Source organism: Rhinoderma darwinii, chromosome 8, assembly GCF_050947455.1.
Source record: "Rhinoderma darwinii isolate aRhiDar2 chromosome 8, aRhiDar2.hap1, whole genome shotgun sequence".
NCBI lineage: Eukaryota > Metazoa > Chordata > Amphibia > Anura > Rhinodermatidae > Rhinoderma > Rhinoderma darwinii.
The window spans coordinates 80,037,588-80,053,446 of record NC_134694.1 but is presented as its reverse complement, the minus strand read 5'-3'; positions in this window follow the sequence as shown (position 1 = coordinate 80,053,446).

Sequence of the window (15,859 nt, the reverse complement as noted above, 5' to 3'; positions counted from 1 at the left end):
TATATCATTAACACTTGCAAATTGAAAACTATAATGTGCAGATTTCCAAAATCCCTCACTTATAAACTTATTCCATATCTAGGGTAATGTAGATACACTCTAATACTAAGTGGGGGGGGGGGCTATTAGGATAATCCCCATTATAGTATTATATGTCACAACAAATTATCAATAGTACATACCCATCGAAGAGTTTGTATCCATGTGGGTGTAAGCAAGGACTCCCCAACGTGCGTTTTGCGTTCCTCGCTACCTCATTACATGCTGAGGTAGTGAGGAACGTGAAACGTGCGTTGGGGAGTCCCTACTTACACCCATATGGATACAGCCTCTGCGATGGGTATGTATTATTAATAATTTGTTGTGGCATATGATACTATAATGGGGATTATCCCAATATGTCCCCCCTTAGTACTATATTTCCTTAAAACAGACAATCTGATAATTGTAGTTGTCTTGATGCGCTGTTGGCAGTTGTTGTGCTTGTGGCCTATTTACCGGCAGCCACGACCAGAGGACACTGTCTTCATGCCGACGTCTCCCTCCCCAGAGAGGCCACCACACGTGGCTGCAGCTCTCCCACTGAATCCTGTAGGGTGCGCGCGCTCGTTACTGGCCTTAAAAGTCCAGCACGCGTACCATGCAAAAGTTCCCTAATCAATCCCTATACATCCTGGATGTCAAAAATTGCTCTGCCCTTCCGAATTGCTCGCTGTCAGGTTGGCCCTGAAAGAATGGAGACACCTACTAGAGGGGTCTGCTCACCCCATCATCATCTACACCAATCACAAAAATCTTACATATCTGCAGTCTACACAGCGACTGAACCCTCGTCATGATAGATGGTCGCTGTTCTTTGCCAGATTTCGATTTCTTTTTCACTCGCGCCCTGTGGACAAAAACATTAAGGACGATGCCCTGTCTCAGTCATTCAAAACTGATGACTCTGAAGAAAAACCTAAACACATTATTGATCCTTCTAGGATTATTGCTGTAAATCCTCTGCAGATCAGGTACTCCACCTGGAAAGATTTTTGTCCGTTCTGCTGACAAGAAAATAATTCTCCGCTGGGGGCATAATTCCAAAATGGCTGGGCATTCTGGTGCTAGCAAGACTAGGGACATTATTGCTCCTCATTAGTGGCCCTCGCTACCTAAACAAGTCCTCTCATTCTAAACCTGCTGGTCTGCTCCATCTCTACCGATGCCTGATGCTCCCTGGCGACACATTGTTATTGAATTTATCACTGACCTTCTGCTGGATGTACTACGATCTGGGTAGTAGTGGACCAGTTCTCCAAGATGGCACAATTTGTTCTTTTAACGGGCCTTCCCTGAGCTCCTCGTCTGGCAGATCTGTTCATTCAACACATCTTTCATCTTCATGGACTACCTCTTCATATTGTTTCTGACTGGGGGGGGTGGGGTACAGTTCACATCTAAATTCTGGAGAGCCCTATGTAATCTTTTAGATGTGAAGCTGGACTTTTCTTCTCCCTATCACCCACAGTCTAATGGTTAAGTGGAAAGGATCAAACATATACTACAGAATTAACTACAGAATTATCTCCGTCATTATGTCTCTGTCCGACATGACAATTGAGTACAGCTTCTGACTTGGGCGATATTCTCATACAATAACCATACAAGTGAGTCTACTGCTTTCTCTTCATTCTATATAGTATACAGTCAGCACCCACGAGTTCCTCTTCCGGTGCCAACTATGTATCAAGTGCCTGCAGCAAATTCTTCATTTGGGACTTTTCTTCACATCAGGCAGAAATCCAAGTCTGCGATTCTTCAGGCAGTGGATCGCATGAAAGCATATGCCGATATGAAGAGAAGGGTTCCTCCTCAGTTTCTCTCCGGAGTCAAGGTCTGGCTCTCTTCAAGGAACATTAGTCTGAAGATCCCATCCCACAAACTCGCTCCCAGGTTCCTCGGCCCCTTCTAGGTGCAACAACAAATAAACCTTGTGTCCTATAAGCTTCGGCTGCCTCCTACTTTCAAAATCCCCAACTCGTTCTATGTATCTCTCCCAAAGCATGTGATCCTGAACCGTTAGGGTATGTTCACATGGGCTATTTTCGGCCATTTTTCGGGGCCAAAAATGGACGAAAAATCATAAGCCTCCAAACATCTTCCCATTGATTGCAATGGAAAAACCGGCGTTCTGTTCTGGCGTGCCGTTTTTTTAAACGCACCCGTTTTTCAAAAATGCCACGTAAAAAACGGCCGCAAAAAAGAAGTGCAGGTCACTTCTTCGGACGTGTTTGGACCCGTGTTTCATAGACTTTATTGAAAACAGCTCCAAAAACGGCCATAAAAAACGCCACAAACATCGTGAGTGGCTTAAAAAAAAGTCTGAAAGTCAGGAGCTGTTTTCCCTTGAAAATAGCTCCATATTTTCAGACATTTTTGAGTTTGCATGTGAACATACCCTTACAGAAAATCCCCTGGTTCTACAGTTGGTCCCAGCGGTTCTTCTGACATCTTTGAGGTAAAGGAAATCCTGGACGACTTCAAGAGAGTAGGAAGAAAGACTGGTAGACTAGAAAGGGTTTGGTCCTGAGGAGAGGTCTTGGGAGCCTGAGGCGGACATTGATGCCACAGATCTCATCAGTAAGTTCCTCTAACACTCTGGATCTAAGAAAAGGAGGCTTAAGGGGGGCACTAATGCGCTCGCGGTTGCTGACCGCCGGCACATTCTACTTACCGGCAGCCTCGACTGCAGGACACTCTCTTCATGCCGGTGTCTCCTTCCCCAGAGACGCCGGCACATGCGACTGCAGCTCCCCCACGGAATCAGGTAGGCTGCACACCATGCAAAGTTTCCCTAGCCAATCCCTTTACATCCTGGACCTTAAAAAGGGCTCTAGCCCTCCTCTCCTTGCCTGAGCGTTGTTGTCTGCCCATGTTAGTCTTTGCATATGGTCCCTAAGTTGTATCCTGTATCCAGTGTTCCCGTTTCCTGCATCCCATATCCAATAATTGTGTTTGTTCCAGTGCGTAATCTAGTCGAGAGTGTCATCTGTGCCAAGTGTCATGTGCCAACTTTGTGACAAACAGGAATTATTTAAAAAATGCATTAAAACACACATTTGCGCCTATACCTCACACACAAGCGAGATTAATTCACAAAAACAATGTAAAAATAATAGATCAAGGGGTGCAAAATTCATATTTATCAAAATTGTCTACATGAACAAAAACCTCTCAAAAACACGTAAACAAAGGCCATAACATTTTTGATCATCCACAAAAGTGTGTCAAAAATATATACTGCACATGGCAAACAGCTACTATGTTACCAAAATCTACATTTTTTGAGAGGGCATAGCATACCATGTATAAAAATAAAACGTAATAATTTTTACACACAATCACCTTCATGCAACTTTACATCAAACAGTGATTACAAGCAAAAATTTCATGAAAATTCTACTTTGCAACTAAACTTCGTATTCAACCCCTTATGCAAAAAAAATTTACTCTGCAAAGAACTGTAAGGCTATGTTCACACAGGGCGGTTGCGCTGCGTAAAATTACACAGTTTATGTGCCCTATGTGCTGCAGGGAATTCCGGACAAAAAAACGCATGAAACTGTGGTGCAGTTTTCCGTACGGAATGTCCGCTGCAGAAAACTGCACATAAAAACAAAAAAAGGATACTTACCATGGCGACATGTCCCTCCGATGTCCTGATATCATGATGCTCTGCAGCCCTGGGATGACGTTTCATCCCATGTGACCGCTGCAGCCTGTGATTGGCTGCAGCGGTCACATGGGATGACACATCATCTCAGGAGACCAGCCTGGAGGAAGAAACACAGACTTCTGGGTAAGTTGTTTTTTTTCCTGAGTTGCGTTTTTTGTGGTGCAATCGCTGCGACTCTGCTGCAAGAAACGCAACATCTGCTGCTTGTTGCGGGTTTTACCTGCCCATCAAATTCAAAGGGGAAATCCCACTACAAGTAAGCAGCGTTTTCGCAAATACAATTGACATACTGCTGATTAAAATACCGCACCGCATGCCAATTTCGGAGTGTTTTTTCCACTCAGCATTTACGCAGCATGTGGATGAGATTTGTTCTATCTCCTCCACTTTGCTGCTACTGTAGTATGCTGCGGATATTTACGCAACGTGTGAACTGACCCTAAGATGTGGGGAGTTCATTCATACCACACATGTCTATGTTCATATGTTTATCATGTGATAAAGAAACGCACCAAACAATTTTTGTATTATAGGTATATCATTTTGGATTTCCCTATACAAACTCTAAGGCTGGGTTCCCATGGGCTGGATATACTACGTAAAACGGCACAGTGTATCCGACCTAGAACCCCGCAGCACATGTCGTCCAAAAAACTGCACCACATTGTGGTGCAGTTTTTCAGGCGGAATTTCCACTGCAGAAAGCAATGATAGAAAAAAAAAAGTTCATACAGATGTAGCTGTCTTTAATTTGACTTTTAACACATTAAATACACAGTGGCAAGATCCTTTATCTTGACTCTTTCAATTACTTTTGAATGGCTTTTGTTGTATGATATCACGCTGCATCAAGTTACCAGAGTCAAGATAAAGATGGCTACATCTGTACTTACCCCTTCTGTAGTTATGGAGAGGCGTCCCTCCATTGGCATGTAATCCACCCTCTTGGGATGATGCTGCAGCCCATTTGACCACTGCAGCCTGTGATTGGCTGCAGCAGTCACATGGGCTGAAACGTCATCCCAGGGGGCTGGCCTGGAAGAAGAGCAGAAGAAAGCGTCGTTATGACAACACCCGGGTTGTAATTATAAGCTTTTTTTTTTCTGAGCTACAAATTATTCAGGCGGAATAACTGCGATTCCACTGCAAAAGTCGTAACACTTGAGTATTTGTTGCAGGTTTTACATCCCCATTGAATTCAATGTGGAAAACCCGCAACAGAAAAGCAACGAAAACGCAGCATAAATTTACATGATGCGGATTTAATATGCGCACCACAAGTCAATTTATGAACCTTTTCGTGGCACTTTTTTCCACACTGTGGGCATGAGATTTTCTAAATCTTATTCACTTTGCTGCTACTGTAAATACTGCAGAATTTTAGCACAGAATTCCGCGGAGTTTACTCTACGTGGGAACCCGGCCTAAGGCTGTGTTCACACATCATCGTCAAAGCACTGTTTTTAAAAAAAAAACAAAAGTAGAGCAAAACTGCTACATTTTTACAGTGATTCTGCAAAGATCATGGCAAAGAACACAAACTGACCGCGAAATGTGAACACAACTGAACCCTAATGAAAATCCATAAGACTAAACCAATGCGTTAACTAATACTGAATTTTTTAGTGGAACTAGTTGGAAATTATCTTTATGGTGACCGTCACAGGATGAAAATATATTTTCCATCCATCAGAAATCTATTAGATGTTCTTCTCTAGGGATCATAGTTATGGTAACGTATAACAGGTATCACTAGCGGTCACCGGATATAATACTAAAGATCAGGTACACATAGGTTAAGAACAGTTTAAAATTTATAAACTTTAATAATATGTCTGTGAGTGCTTAGAGCGATTTTTTTGGACACTGTGATCCTGACCCATTAGACGCAGGGAAGTAGTTAGATGAGCTACTAATGATCTTCTCACTTTTCTGGAAAAAAGTATGCTCTCTGATTAATGGGGCGGGGGTGATACCATGAACAAAAGTTTATATTACACCTCTCCCAGGGGTCATCTACAGCCATACAGGGACAGGAGGAGAATCACATATTCTCCACCTCTCCTTGCACGCTGGCACGTCCCCCGCTGCCTCTCCTCTTCAGCATGAACTGAAGTTAAAGCGCAGATATTTATTTCTGCAATTCAGCTTGAGCTAGAGACGTTAGAAGCACCAGTTGAAGTGAGAACTGCAAGTATATGAAGCTTTTATGTCAACCTGATCTAACTCAAACTAGATCTCATCTAGAGCTGGGATCTAAGTGTTATTTTAAAGCGATATAGTTGGACATATCAGTTACATCCTTGGCTACTGAAGTGCACATCCTTGTGTAACGCCGCATCTGCCTGTGATCCCCAATATCGGGTCAACTACCTTTTCCTCCGGCGGCCTAGTTCACGTGCTGCCCATGGACACCGGTGCCTCTGTCCTGCCTCCTGTGGTCGTGCCTCTACTCCCACTCATGGTTGCATGTCTCTTAGGGTATGCACGCTCCCTGGCTGCCTCTTAAAAGGTCCACAGTATGTGAATTTACACATCTCCCTAACCAATCCCTGTTGCTTCAGGCTTATTTAAAGGCTATGTAAACTTTTGAAATCACCTTGTTTTTTTTTTGTTTTTTTATAAAAATGTCTATTAGTGTGTTTGGTGCAACTTTGTAAATACCTTTTATTTAAAATTATTTTTACTTTTACAGCTGCTTTGTATCTTGTTTAGAGAGCATACAGAGCAGCTGTATCGTGTGCCGAGACGTGAATCCGTCAGGTCTGCAGCGCTGACGGGTTCAATGACAGCAGATCCACCTGTTATCGATCTCATCAAAGTCCATAACTTAGATCTGATCGGTAACAACTCGATCCTGCGTGTCAGAGACATGCTGGACCAGCTAACACTGAACCTGTCAGTCCCGCTAACCTGACAGATACAGGTTTCAAGTCTAGATAAAGCAGCTCTGTATACAAGATACAAAGCAGCTGTATTTTGAAAAGTAAAAATAATTTTTAATTTTAAAAGTATTTAGAAAGTTGCACCAAACACACTGATTCATATTTAAAAAAGATAAAAATAAAATTCAAAGGTTTACATAGCCTTTAAGGCAGCTCCTATGATCACCTGGTGCCTGAGCAACTTGCTGTAACTTAGCTGTTTCCTGCAAAGGTTCCCATTTATATCCTGCTACCCGCCACACGTTTGTATCCTGCTACCAGCTACCAATCTGTGTCCTGCTATCGGCTACCAGTCTGTATCCTGCTACCTACTACCAGTCTGTTTCCTGCTACCCGCTACCAGCCTGCATCCTGCTACCCGCTACCAGTCGGCATCACGCTACCTGCTACAGTCTATATTTTGCTACCTGCCAGTATCATCTGCCAGTGCCTGTACCCACAGAGTACTACACCGTTGTCTCCTGGTCCACTCTGCCAGCTGGACTCACACCGGGACTACCTCAAAAGATAGCGACCTGATGCCTCTCCGCAGCGAAGTCCAAATTCCCATATGGGGGTCAAAGGGTGAATACCGGGGAGGCTACTTACACAAAATCCTTAGAGGTGGCCCTAAGTCAAACCGGTTGAGTAGCACAGTGGGTCTACAATGCGCTGGTCATTACACCTTGGCAGGAAAAGGGTTAAAGCAACATCAGACTGAAGCATTTTTTGGGCAAAATAAAGGTGCAAAAAGACATGTGAAAATGCCACCGAAAACATGAAAAAACGCTTTATGTGAATCCAGCCTAAAACAACTTTTAGTGGTAAAGGTGGAAATGCATTTAATGAAGAAATGTAGCCTCCAGTCAGACACTTTTAGATTTTGGCCTCATGTAATGTCTGGGAGCTAAATAGATAATACTTAAAGGCAGGGGTGGGATTTTTAACAACAGGTTCCCTGTTTTGCGGACAAAGATATACACGTCGGGGAGGGGGGGGGGGGTCGCAGTGATTTGCGGTGTATCGCGCCATGGAAAATTATTCTAATAATAAAATAAAACAATTATGATATTTCAAATACACCCTATTTTAAAGTAGACTCTAAATAAAGAAATTCCCTATCCAGAACGTTTTAGTGTGGATTTCCACACTATGTATAAAATTACATAAGCGTACATACCTACCAACCTACCGACGCTCATTATATTAAACTCACCCATTATGTATAGGCCTATATGCGCACATTCAATATCCTAAGCGTGCTTAGGCCATTTAGTTAGGCTGTGAACTGTGAGAAGGGTGTGCGCAGTAAGCCATGACAACTCTCCCAGCTAATGACAGATACGGTGCCAGGAGAAAGCTCAGTACATATAAGCAGCACCAGAACAAAGCTCAGTACATATATACAGCACCAGAAAAAAGCTCAATACATATATACAGCACCAGAAAAAAGCCCAGTGCATATATAAAGCACAAGAAACAAGCTCAATACATAAATACAGCACCAGAACCAAGTTCAGTATATATATATATATATATATATATATATATACACACAACACCAGAACCAAGCTCAGTACATACATACAGAAGCAGAACCAAGCTCAGAACATGTATACAGCACCAGAACAAAGCTCAGTACATATATACAACTCCAGAACCAAGCTCAGTACATAAATGGATCACCTTAACAAAGCCAAGTACATAAATACAACACCAGAACCAAGCTAAGGAAACACATACAGCACCAGAACAAAGCCAATTACATAAATACAACACCAGAACCAAGCTCAGTACATATATACAGCACCAGAAAAAAGCTCAATACATATATACAGCACCAGAAAAAAGCCCAGTGCATATATACAGCACAAGAAACAAGCTCAATACATAAATACAGCACCAGAACCAAGTTCAGTATATATATATATATATATATACAACACCAAAACCAAGCTCAGTACATACATACATACAGCACCAGAACCAAGCTCAAAATATATATACAGCACCAGAACCAAGCTCAGTACATATATGCAACTCCAGAACCAAGCTCAGTGCATACATGCATCACCAGAACAAAGCTCAGTACATATATACAGCACCAGAACAAAGCTCAGTACATATATACAACACCAGAACCAAGCTCATACATATATACAGCATCAGAACAAAGCTCAGTACATATATACTCACCAGAACCAAGCTCAGTACATAAATACAGCACCAAAACCAAGCTCAGTACTGTATTTATGTAATAAGCTTGGTTTTGTTATTGTATTTATGTACTGAGCTTTGTTCTGGTGCTGTATATACAGTGAAGGAAATAAGTATTTGATCCCTTGCTGATTTTGTAAGTTTGGCCACTGTCAAAGACATGAACAGTCTAGAATTTTCAGGCTAGGTTAATTTTACCAGTGAGAGATAGATTATATATATATATATATATATATATATATATATATATATATATATATATATATATATAAAAAAAAAAAGAAAATCACATAGTCAAAATTATATATATTTTTTTGCATTGTGCACAGAGAAATAAGTATTTGATCCCTTTGGCAAACAAGACTTAATACTTGGTGGCAAAACCCTTGTTGGCAAGCACAGTAGTCAGACATTTTTTGTAGTTGATGATGAGGTTTGCACACATGTTAGATGGAATTTTGGCCCACTCATCTTTGCAGATCGTCTGTAAATCATTAAGATTTCGAGGCTGTCGCTTGGCAACTCGGATCTTCAGCTCCCTCCATAAGTTTTCGATGGGATTAAGGTCTGGAGACTGGCTAGGCCACTCCATGACCTTAATGTGCTTTTTTTTGAGCCACTCCTTTGTTGCCTTGGCTGCATGTTTCGGGTCATTGTCGTGCTGGAAGACCCAGCCACGAGCCATTTTTAATGTCCTGGTGGAGGGAAGGAGGTTGTCACTCAGGATTTGACGGTACATGGCTCCATCCATTCTCCCATTGATGCCGTGAAGTAGTCCTGTGCCCTTAGCAGTGAAACACCCCCAAAACATAATGTTTCCACCTCCATGCTTGACAGTGGGGATGGTGTTCTTTGGGTCATAGGCAGCATTTCTCTTCCTCCAAACACGGCGAGTTGAGTTAATGCCAAAGAGCTAAATGTTAGTCTCATCTGACCACAGCACCTTCTCCCAATCACTCTCAGAATCATCCAGATGTTCATTTGCAAACTTCAGACGAGCCTGTACATGTGCCTTCTTGAGCAGGGGGACCTTGCGGGCACTGTAGGATTTTAATCCATTACGGCGTAATGTGTTACCAATGGTTTTCTTGGTGACTGTGGTCCCAGCTGCCTTCAGATCATTAACAAGTTCCCCCGTGTAGTTTTCGGCTGAGCTCTCACCTTCCTCAGGATCAAGGATACCCCACGAGGTGAGATTTTGCATGGAGCCCCAGATCGATGTCGATTGACAGTCATTTTGTATGTCTTCCATTTTCTTACTATTGCACCAACAGTTGTCTCCTTCTCACCCAGCGTCTTACTTATGGTTTTGTAGCCCATTCCAGCCTTGTGCAGGTCTATGATCTTGTCCCTGACATCCTTAGAAAGCTCTTTGGTCTTGCCCATGTTGTAGAGGTTAGAGTCAGACTGATTAATAGAGTCTGTGGACAGGAGTCTTTTATACAGGTGACCATATAAGACAGCTGTCTTTAATGCAGGCACCAAGTTGATTTGGAGCGTGTAACTGGTCTGGAGGAGGCTGAACTCTTAATGGTTGGTAGGGGATCAAATACTTATTTCTCTGTGCACAATGCAAATAAATATATATAATTTTGACTATGTGATTTTCTTTTTTTTTTTTTATATAATCTATCTCTCACTGGTAAAATTAACCTAGCCTAAAAATTCTAGACTGTTCATGTCTTTGAAAGTGGGCAAACTTACAAAATCAGCAAGGGATCAAATACTTATTTCCTTCACTGTATATGTACTGAGCTTGGTTCTGGTGTTGTATTTATGTACTGAGTTTTGCTCTGGTGCTGTATATCTGTACTGAGCTTGGTTCTGGTGTTGTATATATGTACTGAGCTTTGTTCTGGTGTTGTATATATGTGCTAAGCTTTGTTCTGGTGCTGTATATATGTACTGAGCTTGGTTCTGGTGTTGTATATATGTACTGAGCTTTGCGCTGGTTCTGTATTTATATGCTGAGCTTGGTTCTGGTGTTGTATATATGTACTGAGCTTCTCTTTGGTGCTGTATATATGTTTTGAGCTTGGTTTGTTATGTATATAACTCCAAAACCAAGCTCAGTACATATATACAGCATCAGAACTAAGCTCAGTACATAAATACAGCACCAGAGCTAATCTCAGTACATAAATACAGCCCCAGAACCAAGCTCAGTACATATATACAGCACAAGAATAAAGCTCAGTACAAATATACAGCACCAGAACTAACCTCAGTACATAAATACAGCACAAGCACAAATGCAGCTCAGTACAGAGATCATTTGCAAATTCAGTTTAACCCCTGCCAAGTTGTACGGCATAAAACTACAGCTCCCTGTATAGCCAGAACGATGGTAAGGATAGGCTGGGAGCTTGTTTTACAAAAAAAAGTATGATACACCCATCATCTCGCTGCAGATCATACAGTGGCTACAGTACTGATCAGTCACAGGGAGAATAAACATTTACATTTAGTGACGCACCGGTGACGATTTCTCAGATTGGAGTAGTTCTTTGTCTCTTTTCTTTGGTTCTCTATGCCGACTTCTCCCAGCCACAGCCCATTTCTGCAGTTTGCCGCTCAGATGTCTTCAGCTCCTCACTTTTCTAATATTTCCGCACCTATAAATGAAGATAAAATTCTCATGGTGCCGCACTCTATGCTCCGTGCTAAATAAAATAGTATCATACACTGTGCTCCTAAATATAATAGTATCATACACTGTGCCCCTGAATATAATAGTATCATACACTGTGCCCCCGAATATAATAGTATCATACACTGTGCCCCGAACATTAGTGCTACACACTGTGCTGAATATAATAGTACTATACACTGTGTCCATGAATTAAATTTTGTCAATCACTGTAAAGTAATACACCATACACAGTGTCCCTTGTATAGTTATTGTCCCCTATATAGTCCTCTCCTGTAGTTATTGCCCCCTATATAGTCCTCCCCTGTAGTTAGTGCTCCTATATAGTCCTCCCCTGTAGTTAGTGCCCCCTTTATAGTCCTCCGCTGTAGTTATTGTCCCCTATATAGTCCTCCCCTGTAGCTATTGTCCCCTATAGTTAAGCCCCCCCAACACTGCCCACAGTAAAAGGAAAAAAACATTATATGCTTTCCTGCGCCATCCTCCAGCGACACAATCCTCTTCCAGCGGAACGATGCAGCGGCGCGATGACGTAATCACGCTGACTGCATCATCACTAAAGTGCTGAATCGCGAGGCAGATTCCAGAAAAAGCACCACATGGTCATGCCTGGTATTGCAGCTTAGCTCCAGTGAAGCATTGTAGCACAAACTGAGTGAGCTGCAATACCACACAGAATCTGTGGACAAGTGTAACTGTTTTTGGAAGAAGGAAGCCATGTTTATTAAATCCAGGACAACCCCTTTAACAAATGGATGATTTTTAGTTTGAGATGTTTTATAATCAGATTATCAATATATATCTACAGTGTAAGAAACTGCTCAGCATCTTGAGTACAAAACCTTACTGCACACCCAAAGTCTTTATTGAACCTTTTTTTTATAAGCCATCTAATAATAAAAAGCTTTACCTGTCATGCAAGAATAAGACTTAACCCCTTGCGTACCTTCGACGTAATAGTACGTCGCTGGCCGCTTATTCCAGCGTACCTTCGACGTACTATTACGGCGCAGGAATAAACTGTCACTATGTGAAATCACATAGTGACAGAACAGCGGCGGCAGCTGTCATTGACAGCTAACCGTCTCTGCTACCGGCCTGGGGACCAATTAGCAGTCCCCAATGCCGGCGATTACTGTGATTGGTCAGTCTCTGAAGACTGACCAATCACAGCCGTCTGTGACGTTTTCTGCAGGAGAAAGCTCCTGTCACTTTCTCTGATCTCCTCACTTCTGTGAGATACGTGAGGAGATCAGAGAACGCGGTGTAAAAAAACAAAACACTATTTTTATTAACCCCTTCCCGAAAATGGGCGTATAGTAACGCCCTGAGGATGAAGCGGGCACAGGAGCTGTGCTCGCTCCATCTTCATCGGATGTCGGCTGTAATATACAGCCGACATCCCACTGCAACTACAGCGATCACTGTCCTCTCCGATCGCTGTAGTTTAACCCCTTAAATGCCGCTGTCAATAGCGACAGCGGCATTTAAGTGATTGATACAGAGGGAGGGGGCTCCCTCTGCACCTCATTGCCCCCCCCCCGAGAAAAAAGCCTAGCAACGGCTTCCTGGTTGCCAGGTACGGGAGCCTATTAGGTCCTGCCCAGTCCCCTAGTATGTGTAAAATAAAAAGTGAAAAAAAAGTAAAAAAAAAGTTTTAGATAAATCAATAAATACACATTTACCGTAATAAAAACAATAATTGCCTTGTTTCCCTGATCAAGCCCTTTATAATTAGAAAAAAAATGAAAAAAAAGACAAAAACTAGACATAATAGGTATCGCCGCGTTTGTATCGGCCTGACCTAAAAAATATCTTATTATTTATCCCGCACGGTGAACACCGTAAAAAAAATACCATAAAAAACAATGGCAGAATTTCCTTTTTTGGTCACGTTGTTTCCAAAAAAATGGAATAAAAAGTGATCAAAAAGTCGCGCGTAGCCAAACATGGTACCAATAAAAACGACAGTGTGTCACGCAAAAAATGTATGTACTCCGCACAGATTACATATGCCCCCACATTATAAACTGAAACACCAGTAAAACACTAAACAAAACTACAACCAAGCAAAATCTGCGCTCCAAAAGCCAAATGGCGGTTCTTCTGGGCCTGGCAGTGTGCCCAAACAGCGGTTTATGACCACATATGGGGTATTACCGTACTCTGGAGAACCGCTTAACAATTTATGGGGCGTATGTCTCCGGTGGTACAAGCTGGGCCCAACGCATTGGGCACTGAAATAGCATATATGTGGAAAATGTCAATTTTATATCTGCAACATCCACTGTGCACTAATTTCTGAAAAACCTTTGGGGGTCAAAATGCTCACTACACTTCTAGATGAATTCCTTGAGGGGTGTAGTTTCCTAAATGGGGTCACTTCTCGGGAGTTTTCACTGTACTGGTACCTCAGCGCAATGCAACATGGAGTCAAAAACAAATTTTGTAAAATCTCCACTCCAAAAACGAAATTGCACTTTTTCCGTTTAGACCCTTGCCGTATGTCCAAATAGCCGTTTACAACCACATATGGGGTATTTCCGTAATCAGGAGAAATAGTGTAACACATTTTGGGGTGTCTTTTCTCCTGTATTCCTTGTGGAAATGAAAAATTCTGAGCTAAAGCTACAGGTTATTGGAAAAAAAAAAATGTTTTCATTTTCACGGACCAATTCTAATAAAATCTATAAAACACCTGAGGGCTCAAAATGCTCACTACACCTCTAATTTAATTCTTTCAGGGGTATAGTCTCCAAATTGGGATCACATCTGGGGAATTTCTACTGTACTGGTACTTCAGGGACTCTGCAAATGCGACATGGCCCCCAGAAACCAATTCAGCAAAATCTGAGCTGCAAAATCCAAATGGTGCTCCGTCCCTTCTGAGCCCTGCCATGGGTCCAAACAGCAGTTTATTACCACATATGGGGTATTTCCGTAATCAGGAGAAATTGCTTTACAAATTTTGAGGTGCTTTTTCTCCTTTATTCCTTATAAAAATTAGAAAATTCTGTGTTTTTTCCCAAAAAAAGTCTCTTTTCATCTTCACAGACTAATTCCAATAAATTCAGCAAAAAACCTGTGGGGTCAAAATGATAACTATACCACTAGAAAAATTCCTTGAGGGGTATAGTTTCCAAAATGGGGTCACTTTTGGGGGGATTCCACTGTTTAGGTCCCTCCAGGGCGTTGCAAACGTGACACGGCACTGAAAACCATTCCAGTAAAATCAGAGCTCCAAAATCCAAATGGGGGTCCTTCCCTTCTGAGCCCTGCTGTGGGTCCAAACAGCAGTTTATTACCACATATGGGGTATTTCCGTAATCGCGAGAAATTGCTTTACAAATGTTGGGGTGCTTTCTCTCCTTTATTTCTTGCAAAAATTAGAAATTTTTACGTTTTTCCAGAAAAAAAGTAGATTTTCATTTTCACAGACTAACTCCAGAAAATATAGCAAAATACCTGTGGGGTCAAAATGCTAACTATACCCCTAGATAAATTCCCTGAGGGGTGTAGTTTAAAAAATGGGGGTCACTTTTGGGGGTTTCCACTGTTTTGGCACCACAAGACCTCTTCAAACCTGACATGGTGCCTAAAATATATTCTGAAAAAAGGAGGCCCCAAAATCCAAGAGGTGCTCCTTTGCTTCTGAGGCCTGTGTTTCAGTCCATTAGCGCACTAGGGCCACGTGTAGGATATTTCTAAAAACTGCAGAATCTGGGCAATAAATATTGAGTTGCGTTTCTCAGGTAAAAACTTCTGTGGTATAGAAGAAAATGTATTACATATGAATTTTGTAAAAAAAATGAAATTTGAAAATTTCAGCTCTACTTTCCTTCAATTCCTGTAAAACGCCTAAAGGGTTGAAACACTTTCTGAATGCTGTTTTGGATACTTTGAGGGGTGCAGTTTTCAAAATGGGGTGTTTTATGGGGGTTTCTAATATATAGGGCCCTCAAAACCACTTCAGAACTGAACTGGTCCATGAAAAAATCGCTTTTTGAAATTTTCTTAAAAATATGAGAAATTGCTGCTAAAGTTCTAAGCCTTGTGAGGTCATAGAAAAATAAAAGGATGTTCAAAAAACGATGCAAACATAAAGTAGACATATGGGAGATGTTAATTGGTAACTATTTTGTGTGGTATTACTATCTGTTTTACAAGCAGATGCATTTAAAATTGGAAAAATCATAATTTCTTCATATTTTCGCTAAATGTTGGTGTTTTTCACAAATAAGCAATGAATTTATCGACCAAATTTTTGCACTAAACTAAAGTACAATATGTCACGAGAAAACAATCTCAGAATCAATTGGATAGGTAAAAGCATTCCGGAGTTATTACCAC